Source organism: Schistocerca gregaria, chromosome 4 (genome assembly GCF_023897955.1).
Source record: "Schistocerca gregaria isolate iqSchGreg1 chromosome 4, iqSchGreg1.2, whole genome shotgun sequence".
Classification (NCBI taxonomy): domain Eukaryota; kingdom Metazoa; phylum Arthropoda; class Insecta; order Orthoptera; family Acrididae; genus Schistocerca; species Schistocerca gregaria.
Genome location: NC_064923.1, coordinates 186,783,244 through 186,793,735, shown reverse-complemented (window position 1 = coordinate 186,793,735; position 10,492 = coordinate 186,783,244). Strand labels below are relative to the sequence as shown.

The window sequence follows — 10,492 nt, the reverse complement described above, 5'->3', positions numbered from 1 at the left end:
AAAGAGGTAAACACCATGTAGCAGAAAAACCACGAGAAGAAAAGTAACACACAGTGAAAGATAGCCTCAGATGCTTATCTACAGCCGGTATACACCTCTGTTCCAAGGGTAAAATGTACTCTGGTACGCTATGTGCAAACATAGCTAAATCCCTTATTACATGAATTCGAATGCAGTTACATAAACGCTGATGACCTCGACGTTGAGCGACCATAAGCCCCCAAGCAGTTACGTAAACATCTACCATCCTTACCCGTAATCATACTCGTCAAACTTATACCGGAGAGGGAGTAAGTGAAATAGTAAAGCTCGATACTATGAAAGTACACTCCTGGAAATTGAAATAAGAACACCGTGAATTCATTGTCCCAGGAAGGGGAAACTTTATTGACACATTCCTGGGGTCAGATATATCACATGATCACACTGACAGAACCACAGGCATATAGACACAGGCAACAGAGCATGCACAATGTCGGCACTAGTACAGTGTATATCAACCTTTCGTAGCAATGCAGGCTGCTATTCTCCCATGGAGACGATCGTAGAGATGCTGGATGTAGTCCTGTCGAACGGCTTGCCATGCCATTTCCACCTGGCGCCTCAGTTGGACCAGCGTTCATGCTGGACGTGCAGACCGCGTGAGACGACGCTTCATCCAGTCCCAAACATGCTCAATGGGGGACAGATCCGGAGATCTTGCTGGCCAGGGTAGTTGACTTACACCTTCTAGAGCACGTTGGGTGGCACGGGATACATGCGGACGTGCATTGTCCTGTTGGAACAGCAAGTTCCCTTGCCGGTCTAGGAATGGTAGAATGATGGGTTCGATGACGGTTTGGATGTACCGTGCACTATTCAGTGTCCCCTCGACGATCACCAGAGGTGTACGGCCAGTGTAGGAGATCGCTCCCCACACCATGATGCCGGGTGTTGGCCCTGTGTGCCTCGGTCGTATGCAGTCCTGATTGTGGCGCTCACCTGCACGGCGCCAAACACGCATACGACCATCATTGGCACCAAGGCAGAAGCGACCATCATCGCTGAAGACAACACGTCTCCATTCGTCCCTCTATTCACACCTGTCGCGACACCACTGGAGGCGGGTTGCACGATGTTGGGGCGTGAACGGAAGACGGCCTAACGGTGTGCGGGACCGTAGCCCAGCTTCATGGAGACGGTTGCGAATGGTCCTCGCCGATACCCCAGGAGCAACAGTGTCCCTAATTGGCTGGGAAGTGGCGGTGCGCTCCCCTACGGCACTGCGTAGGATCCTACGGTCTTGGCGTGCATCCGTGCGTCGCTGCGGTCCGGTCCCAGGTCGACGGGCACGTGCACCTTCCGCCGACCACTGGCGACAACATCGATGTACTGTGGAGACCTCACGCCCCAGGTGTTGAGCAATTCGGCGGTACGTCCACCCGGCCTCCCGCATGCCCACTATACGCCCTCGCTCAAATTCCGTCAACTGCACATACGGTTCACGTCCACGCTGTCGCGGCATGCTACCAGTGTTAAAGACTGCGATGGAGCTCCGTATGCCACGGCAAACTGGCTGACACTGACGGCGGCGGTGCACAAATACTGCGCAGCTAGCGCCATTCGACGGCCAACACCGCGGTTTCTGGTGTGTCTGCTGTGCCGTGCGTGTGATCATTGCTTGTACAGCCCTCTCGCAGTGTCCGGAGCAAGTATGGTGGGTCTGACACACCGGTGTCAATGTGTTCTTTTTTCCATTTCTAGGAGTGTACATATTGTCAATAAAATTACAATTATTATATTTATAGAGAAGAAAGGAAAGAAGGAAAATGGGGAAAATATAAAATCCCGGTGCAATGAGCTGGATATTGTCAAGAAATCGCATCAAAAGCTAAGGTGGTTGTTAAGCGCCAAAACCTTACACGAAAAACGCGTGGAAAAGCAACATAGGAACGAAAGTTGAACCTGACAGTCGGGAGGGAAGATTTCCACCTCTGGTCGAATCATAACAGAGACCAGCGTTCAATGACTGCCATCGGTAAGTTTCTGTTTAAAAGAAATAAGACGTAGGAAGTAACAACCGGAAGGAGAAATAACTGAAGTGACCACACAAGTTAGACAATAAGGTATGTACCTACTTGATACAGTTATATCTTCGATCATCATTTTCCGATGTCAAATATTCAAACCCAAGCGGTCAAAGATGAAAGTCCGTCTAATTTTCAAAGACGTAGGTCGCAGTCAAAGAAAGACATGTCAGGTGCATGTCATATCGATCTTGAGGATACCTACAGGAACCAAAAATGCGCCACACTGAATCAAATGGAAAGTACCGTATCTGCAAACAAACCGCAAAGTAGGAAATGTCTATAGGTTGATAACAACAACAAGACCACTACCACAGTAAACCACGCTCAGCACCGAAACTAGAAAAAGAAAAAAAGAAAAAAAAACATATTTCACACAAGGTAAACGATGAGAAAAGATAGCGAGAGCATTAATAAGAAATACTTAAAATAGTGGAAATTCGCATCAGTTCACAATAATATATGTGCATACAAAAGTAAGTGCACAATAAATTACGAAAAAGGTCGAAAAAACGTTTGTTCTTCGATTCTGTATTTTTTTTTATTCTGTACGTTCGTTCAGTAAGTTAACAGGCGTCTTTTGCAGTTGCATATCGCTTTCTGAAGAGGTTCACTGCGCTTCTGTTGTCTACGGGATGAGAAACCTTGAGATTCTCATTTATTCCTGCGGCAGTGTGTTTCATTGTTTTTAGGTGTTCTTTAAATGTAGATTGCTTACTCGTGTGGAGGGACGTATGTTCGCAGTATCTTTCTTTAAAAGATCTACCTGTTTCACCAATATAAATGGAGTCTACATCGTAACATGTTATTTTACATACACTTGATCTTAATGGGTTAAAAAGTTCCACAGTATGTCTCAACAATTTAGAAAATCTATTGTTGTTATTGAACCCTTTGTTAACGTCTCCTTCGCGAAAAAGGTGTGCAATATTATTAGAGAGAGAGCCAATATAGTTCATGCTAGTAAAAACTTTTTGCTTACCTCTGTGTCGTTGAAAGGAGATTTTCGCAATAAGATCATAAGTGTTTGTAACAGAAGATCGTCATTGGAACACATAATTTTTGACTGAAATATCATTCAACTTATTACAGAGTTTGTAAGTTGGACTACCAACATAGTTAACAATGGTTCTCATTGGATTGTTCATTTTATGAATCTTAGGCTGTGCCCTTAAGCAAGAGGCCTTCATATCATCATGAGATATTCTGTACTGAATAGCTGAAGTCACGCAACCATCTGTATAAAGATGGACAGATCAGAGATGGAAAGGAGATCTTTTGGAGAATTTTTGTATGTACAGTTTCGATCATTTTTGGTTGAAATCCGTTATTAAATGTTATACTCTTTTAGTATATGTATTTCATGGTTCTTCTCACAAGTGTCTAAAGGAATTTTTGTTAATCTACTGACCAAACTATATAAGAAGGAACTTTAAAACCTATTAAGTGGACAGAGTGAAATGGGGTAATAGCGCCTGTGGGCGCTGTCTTTCTGTAAATGGAGAACGTTTACTTTCCACTACTCTTCGTTAATGTAAATCAAGAAAATTTATTTTGCTGTTTTCTTCCTTTTCATATGTGAGTTGCATCTTTTGATGCATGTTATTGAGAGCCTAGACGAATTTCGTTAAACTACCTTTATTATCTCAAACTAATAATGTATCGTCAGTGTAGTGATAATAATACAGAAGCAAATCGGCTAACTCCTGCTGCTGTGCGAAAACCTTTTCCTTAAGGTGACTGGCAAAGATGTCAGCCAGGGTACCTGCGACGCAACATCCCACCTCTAATCTATCATAGTGTCTGAGAAACTTGCCTCTCTCAAAGAAAAATAAATGTGTGATAGTACAAGCTCTAAACGTTTTAAAAAGTCATTAATATCACCACTGAACATACGTTCATGTTTAACAAAATTCTTCCTTGTAAAGGAGGTCATTCCTCTTGTTAGGAAGTCGTATATAGGTTTATATGTCTAATGACATCCATCTCGTTACCTGGTATCTGAACATTCTTATTTTTGCCAATAAGATCATTAGTGCTTGTAACAGAAAATTGTCTTTTGAGTAAAATATCATTCAACTTAGTATAGAGTTTTTAAGTTGTACTACCAACATAGTAAACAATGGTTCTTAATGGATTGCTCATTTTATGAATCTTAGGCTGTACCCTTGAGCAAGAGGCAAATGCATTCATAACTCCAAGAGACATTCTGCACTAAATAGCTGAAGTCAAGCAACCATCTGTGTAAAGATGGACATACAGAAACCTGAAGCTAAAATGTTTGCTGATTCCTGAAATCTGGGCTGCCTTACATGACAGGCATGTCCTGTGTGACAGTTGAGCAAAGTGAGAATGGAGGAAAATACTTGTAGAAAGGGTGAATGAGATAAAGAAATAGAGATAGAAGAAATGAGATGGACGTAGAGAGAGCAAAGGAAGGGCCTCGACTGATGGAGAGGAGGAGATGGACAGAGTGAGGGAAGGAGTGAAGAGAGCATGGAGGATATGGTCAGATGGCGAAGGGGAAGAATGTGGTGAAACGGGTGAAAGAGGGGAGGGTAAGTGGCAGGTTAGAAGTGGGGAAGGGTGATGGGCATGTGTGGGCAGGTGGAATAGGAAGCGAGGGAGGACAACATGGAAGAGCTAGACAGAGATGGGAGGAAAGAAGTGATGGACAGAGAGGTTGGAGGAAATGGACAGAGAGATGGGAGAGGAGGAGATGGAAACAGAGAGGGAGGAGGAGGAAATGGATAGAGAAAGGGGGGGGGGGCTGAGACAAGGAGACTGGTGCAACGTCTGTGTTACTTGAACCTGGAGACGAGGCCATGGGTAAAATGCTAGAACAAGATAAACGTATGCCCTTCTAAAATCTTCTATAAGAAGGAAGCATAACAGATTTTATAAGGGTATATTTTTGTCCTGTACCCACGGCTTCGTCTCCAGGTGCACGTAACACAGACGTTGCACCACTCTCCTCGTCTCAACCCCCCCTTTTCTCTGTCTATTTCCTACAACCTCTCTGTCCATCATTTCTTTCCCCTATCTCTGTCTAGCTCTTCCACATTCTCCTCCCTCTCTTCCTATTCCACATGCCCGTCACCCTTCCCTACTTCTCTCCTGCCACCTACCCTCCCCTCCTTCACTTGTTTCACAACTTTCTTCCCCTTGGGTACGAAATTTTTTCCCATATTAGGTATGTAGTGACATATTACCAGCTTGCCTAATGTGCAAATATAATGTAAGATATGTGGAGATGGATGGAAAGCTCTACACTCCTCTTACCTGCCTTCCATTACAACACCTACGTAGAAATATTTTTTTCTCTTTTTGAAAGGATATGGCTAATTTACATCTTTGTAAGATTTGACCCCATATCTGCTCTGTAATATACCTCCAGACATTCAACACGACTCATTAATAACGTGATCAGACAGCAGTTGTGAAGATTTGGAGATTGCAAAACTTACACAACGCACCATGAGAAAGGAAGGGTCACTCAGTAGTAACACAGCTGAGATTTAAATTACGACTATGAGTGTAATCATCTTATTACACTACCTAAAAGCTTAATAAATTGTGTCTTACAAACTCAGCTTGTACAATACAAACGCGTTCCACATTTTCGACCTCCACTGAGAAACAATGAGTTTCTATGGTGGAAGAAACAAGTTTCGATGACGCTATCTCTGCCACCGCGTATCTCGAGCTATTCCGTTAAGGCCGCTTTAGCTGCAATGCTGCGATCGACTTACGGATCATAATTGCAAGTGATGGTTGATGTTACTTCGTAGCTCCTGAGCAGTTTGAAATTTAAATGACTGGAGCACGTTTTATAAAGAAAGTTTTAAGTATTGACGTATAGTGATACGGAACACTTCGTGGCGTTCTTGAATAAACAAAGAGGCGCAAGATGAAAAATTCGCTAAGACTAAATGTACACAAAAATGAAAAATAATGATTGGAATGACAACATAAATACGATTACTCTACATGATTAAATAGAAGTATCGAATTGATTCGTTCACATCGCCTCGGCATAATACCACAAGAAAATTCCAAATGAGATTGCAAGCTTCTCAAACATGATCTTGCGAGTGAGAGGATCTGTAAGTCCCTTGAAATTATATATGCTTAACTCTGCATTCCCTTTAACTAGTTTAATATGCTGTTGAGTGTTAGGGCTGCGCCGGACAACAAGGAAGCGCATTCACAGATGACAAACCCAATGTTATTTTAGTCAGTAGAAGAACATTAGCACAAATTCCTCTGTCCTCTCCCTCTTACTTTACACAAAAAACAAGAATCTTATAAAACTCGTAACAGGAAAATCTTCTTAAGCTACCAAAACCAGCCTTTCCGCTATAATACTTTACCAATGAGAGAAAATTGGTTTTTTATTGACTTCAAAATTCCTTGAATTGACTTAGGATGTAAAATTTAAGCAATGCCGTTAAAATTCACTACACTCGGGTAGTAAATACTAAACAAATGCGTACGCCCGTTGGTGACGTAAGTTTAGCATAAAGCGAAGTTATTTAAATACGGTTCAAACTCCGCTACAGGCGATGATAAGCCAACGGAGGGGATGAGGGGTGCAGATTCGCCACGCATAGCCGTATTGGTAGATGGGCGGCTTAACTGCGACAGACTAAAGACTAATCTTAAAACTAATAACTGTTTTTACAACAAAGAAACGACAAATTACTTGCAAACCCAACGTAAATTGATAAAAACTTTTGTCCACTATCTACGTAAGGTGATAAGCAAACTCTCAGTACATGAAACTCTGAATTACAATGAGCTATACAATGCTTAACAACTGGGTAACACCATAATTATAGCGGTAGGCGAAAATGTTTCAGTACCTCAAAATTGTTTTATCATTTGGTTGACCATAATAATTTCAAAGAAACGGGGGATCGATAATTAAAATAAACGTCACTATTCCTTAATAGCAGAGAAGACAAACTCTTAATGCCCAAAAATGTTTTACAAATGGTTGCCCGTAATAATTTCAGTGAAAAGGACAACCCTTGCGAAAATTACTTCGCTGATATGAAACTTCCTGGCAGATTAAAACTGTGTGGCGGACCGAGACTCGAGTTCGGGAACTTTGCCTTTCACGGGCAAGTGCTCTATCAACTGAGCTACCAAAGCACGACTCACGACCCGTCCTCATGGCTTCAGTTCTGCCAGTATCTCGCCTCCTACCTTCCAAACTTCGCAGAAGCTCTCGCGCATACCTTGCAGAACTAGCACTCCTTGAAGAAAGGGTATTGCGGAGACATGGCTTAGCCACAGCCTGGGGGATGTTCCCAGAATGAATCCTTTCTTCCAGCTGTACTAGTTCTGCAAGGTATGCCACACTTTCATACTCGGAAAGGGGAACCGATCACCGTGTGTTCTGATGAGCGAGAACGGGAGCATAAGGCTTGACAAGCCAAGATCGAATGCAAATTACAGTGTGAAAAGGACACAGTTCTACTTATTCACAAAGCATGCTTGAGTTCCAGTCACATAAATGCAATCCAAAGTCACGACGCAGGCTACCATGTCGAAAGCCCAAAACCGCGCATAGGCATTGCGCATATGTACAACATTATCAAAGAAGCTCGCGCTAAAGGGGGAAGACCAAGGTACAAATTGTTTTGCCCAATTTTTTATTGGTGTACGTGTTTCTCTATTTTGAGCGATTAATTCATATGAAGTGTGCCACAAATAATAAAATACGTTAAAACAGCGATATACTGCATGGCGGTCGCACGCGTCCGGGCGCTCGAATACAACCGACATAAAACTATAACAGTTACCGAAGGAATAGGAGTCCTGTTAGTTTCTAATGGTATCGCCGAGAGCACTGTTATCAGCTAAAATATTACTCTCGACAATATTTCTCTTCATAGCATTATTCGTTAATGGTCAACATTCTGAAAGCGCTTGCTTGTTTCGCTTCTGTTTAACGCGCCATTTCGCTTGTTTTTTATGCGAGGTAAAACGTGAGTGCTTGAAAATGAAAAACAAAAGTATTTATACGGATAGCAAAGGTTGAAAAGTAATCCCAGTCGCGCAAAAAACGTTTCGATTGGTAAGAGGAGGCCAGTTAACAGACACAATTTCGTCAAAATGAGAGCGTTTCAGCATCGGCGGAAAAAGGCAAGCTATACATTGCCGACTGCAGATTTGCTCAAATTCAGTGTTAAAAAAAACAGTAGTCGAAACTTTGAACGCTTGTTCGTTAAAACAACATTTTTTTCAAACATGCGGGAGTTATAACTCGTGAAGTATATACGCAGTTACATTATAACTTATACTAACTTGTAAGTGAGCGTTTTTTCTGCTTTAGTACGTAGCATTTTTGTTATATATTTTAGACTTTTGGTGCAGGTTTTTACAATTACTTTCTTGTCAAAAACAGTGACTTTTACTTGCCGCCATTTTTAAACTATTTTATAAATATTCATACTACATCGTTAAACAATACTATAAGTTTCAAAGCAGTTCTAGAAATGTGATTTTAGGTTAAAAATTGTGTCGATGAGATCTCCCACCAACTGCCCTCGAGCTCCTCAAAGGCCTTTCGCCGATGTGTAGCGTCCATTGGATGCATGTATTTTGCTTAAAAATGAGTAATAGAATTCTTAGAGTGTACAATAAAGATCTAAAGTGAGTTTTGAATTTCTTAATTTATAGAAAAAAATTATGTATGTACGTAATAAAATCGAGCGTCACTCTGATGTACCTCCTTCGGCGGTTGTGTTTCATACGCTATCGCAACTGCAATGTTTAAATAAATTATATGAAGTGTTCAGTTACATACTTTCGCATAACCGGCATTATTTTGAGTTACATTATACGTACGCCCAAAAGGCCCTTTCAATCTACGTAGGTACAGTAAATAGAGCTATGACAGTTACATGAGTACTGAATGATTTTTATTCACTTGGGAAAAAACGGTTCAAATGGCTCTGAGCACTATGGGACTTAACTACTGAGGTCATCAGTCCCCTAGAACTTAGAACGACTTAAGCCTAACTAACCTAAGGACATCACACACATCCATGCCGGAGGCAGGATTCGAACCTGCGACCGTAGCGGACGTGCGGTTCCACATTGTAGCGCCCAGAACCTCTCGGCCACTCAGGCCTGCTGTATTGGAAAACTCAGGTGATTCCAGAATAAGATTTTCACTCTGCAGCGGAGTGTGCGCTGATATGAAACTTCCTGGCAAATTAAAACTGTGTGCTCGACCGAGACTCGAACTCGGGACCTTTGCCTTTCGCGGGCAAGTGCTCTACCAACTGAGCTACCTAAACACGACTCACGCCCGGTTCTCACAGCTTTACTTCTACCAGTACCTCGTCTCCTACTTTCCAAACTTTACAGAAGCTCTTCTGCGAACCTTGCAGAACTAGCACTCCTGAAAGAAAGGATATTGCGGAGACATGGCTTAGCACAGCCTGGGGGTGTTTCCAGAATGAGATTTTCACTCTGCAGCGGAATGTGCGCTGATATGAAACTTCCTGGCAGATTAAAAGTGTGTGCCCGACCGAGACTCGAACTCGGGACCTTTGCCTTTCGTGGGCAAGTGCTCTACCAACTGAGCTACCGAAGCACGACTCACGCGCGGTTCTCACAGCTGTACTTCTACCAGTACCTCGTCTCCTACTTTCCAAACTTTACAGAAGCTCTTCTGCGAACCTTGCAGAACTAGCACTCCTGAAAGAAAGGATATTGCGGAGACATGGCTTAGCACAGCCTGGGGGTGTTTCCAGAATGAGATTTTCACTCTGCAGCGGAATGTGCGCTGATATGAAACTTCCTGGCAGATTAAAAGTGTGTGCCCGACCGAGACTCGAACTCGGGACCTTTGCCTTTCGGGGGCAAGTGCTCTACCAACTGAGCTACCGAAGCACGACTCACGCGCGGTTCTCACAGCTTTACTTCTACCAGTACCTCGTCTCCTACTTTCCAAACTTTACAGAAGCTCTTCTGCGAACCTTGCAGAACTAGCACTCCTGAAAGAAAGGATATTGCGGAGACATGGCTTAGCACAGCCTGGGGGTGTTTCCAGAATGAGATTTTCACTCTGCAGCGGAATGTGCGCTGATATGAAACTTCCTGGCAGATTAAAAGTGTGTGCCCGACCGAGACTCGAACTCGGGACCTTTGCCTTTCGCGGGCAAGTGCTCTACCAACTGAGCTACCGAAGCACGACTCACGCCCGGTTCTCACAGCTTTACTTCTACCAGTACCTCGTCTCCTACTTTCCAAACTTTACAGAAGCTCTTCTGCGAACCTTGCAGAACTAGCACTCCTGAAAGAAAGGATATTGCGGAGACATGGCTTATCACAGCCTGGGGGTGTTTCCAGAATGAGATTTTCACTCTGCAGCGGAATGTGCGCTGATATGAAACTTCCTGGCAGAT

The 10,492-nt window shown here is 43.0% G+C and overlaps 2 non-coding genes across 2 annotated transcripts; both read right to left on the bottom strand.

Moving 5' to 3' along the window:
• Positions 1 to 9,903: 9,903 nt before the first annotated feature.
• On the bottom strand, positions 9,904 to 9,978 carry Trnas-cga (transfer RNA serine (anticodon CGA)). Its single transcript has one exon. It is a non-coding gene; the product is annotated as a tRNA-Ser (tRNA).
• Positions 9,979 to 10,202: 224 nt separating this feature from the next.
• Positions 10,203 to 10,277, bottom strand: Trnas-cga (transfer RNA serine (anticodon CGA)). Its single transcript has one exon. It is a non-coding gene; the product is annotated as a tRNA-Ser (tRNA).
• Between the last annotated feature and the right edge of the window lie 215 nt (positions 10,278 to 10,492).